The following is a 1,603-nucleotide window of genomic DNA, read 5'->3' on the forward strand; positions in this document are numbered from 1 at the left end:
CCACCGACGAAGTCGACGATCTTGAACGTGCCATCGAGATCAGCTCCTTGCAACCTCTAATTCCCACAGACGACGCCAATTGACAAAGGATTAACTTGTCAATGCCTACAGATTGTAGACTAGGGTTTTGCTAGAAGTAGAGGGCAAGTAGATCTCGAAGGTTCAGGCGAAAAGTACTCGACTACTATGAAAACTAGGGTTATGTTGACAATGAATTCGATCCTTTCTTTGTCCCTCGACTCCCCCTTATATAGGAGGCGGAGCCGAGGGTTTCGTAGTACACAAGTTACAGAGTTCGGGAGGGTTTCGTACCCAACCCGTAAGATTACAAATCTCTATCTTTCCTAATACAAACTATCTTTCCTTAACACTAAATGGGCTTCCAAGTCTTCTTATTCTTCGAGTCTTGGGCTTTGATTAAACCCCGGGTAGCATCTTTGGCAGGCCCATTGGGGATGCCTATGTCAGGGAGCCACCCTTGGACAGCACCAAGGAGCTGTCAGGGCTACCTCAAACCCATAGGATCAACCACCAAGTCATTACATCATCACCCAACAGGGTTCATCATGAGCTAGGGTACCCAATAAATGATTGGCATCCCTCTAGCTCTATTAAATCCACTTATATGATCATTACTGCAAAGCAGTTCACATCATTTATCCACTAAATCAAATAAGGCAACACAGATAAATGATATAAACAAGTAAACCATGTAGCAGGCTTTGCAGATGATCCAATGGATCATTGCAAGCAATAGCAGTGGCTTGAGCAAGCACAAGCATACACTAGCACAAAGCTTGAGCATCACACAGACTCAAGGAAGAGCATCAGTGAGTCACAAGTCATAGGACTGCAACCATCACCAAGTAACTGATGATCATATGATCATCAGGGCTTGCCAGAGCATGTAAGAACATGCTAGAGCCAAGCCTAGCATCAATTCATTGACCAAATAAACTAAATAGCCACAACTTATTAACAAATGCATCACAGATAATCAAATAGATGATATATATTTGTATCCAGAAGCAAACCATCAAGGGATGGAGCTGTCTAGCCAGCAGCTATGCTCAAATAGAGCATTTCCATGATTTACAACTCGATAAGCAACATACCAGGGGCACTGGTTCTTGCAGATTGCAAGGATTACTCACAGTAATCAAGCCAGGGGCCTGCAAGATTATGAATACACATGATAGCCTAGCAGTAGTAGTAATAACAGGAGCAATCTGGTAGACCATGAAAATCACTGGATGCTCATGAGCAATGGCAGGAGTACCACAGCAGTAATAGCAGCATGAACACAAGCATAGGAGTAGGTGCAGACAACTTACACAGGTATAAGCAAGCCAGTAGTATTTAGGAACCACATAGAACCATGCATAACAAGTAAGGTAAAGCAGCACCGGCTAGGGCATGGGGAGAGCAGCAGTATAAGCAGAGCAGCAGCACAGGCATGGTCACAGAAGCAACAACATAGGCTAGGAGGTAGCAGCAGCAGCACGGCACCATGGATGCCAAGGCATCCAGTGGTGGGAGAGGAAGTAGAACAGAAGAGAGAGGGAGAGAGGGGAGCTCATACCTGGGCGAGGAGGCAGCAGTC

The sequence above is a fragment of the Lolium rigidum genome, chromosome 6, assembly GCF_022539505.1.
Source record: "Lolium rigidum isolate FL_2022 chromosome 6, APGP_CSIRO_Lrig_0.1, whole genome shotgun sequence".
Lineage (NCBI taxonomy): Eukaryota > Viridiplantae > Streptophyta > Magnoliopsida > Poales > Poaceae > Lolium > Lolium rigidum.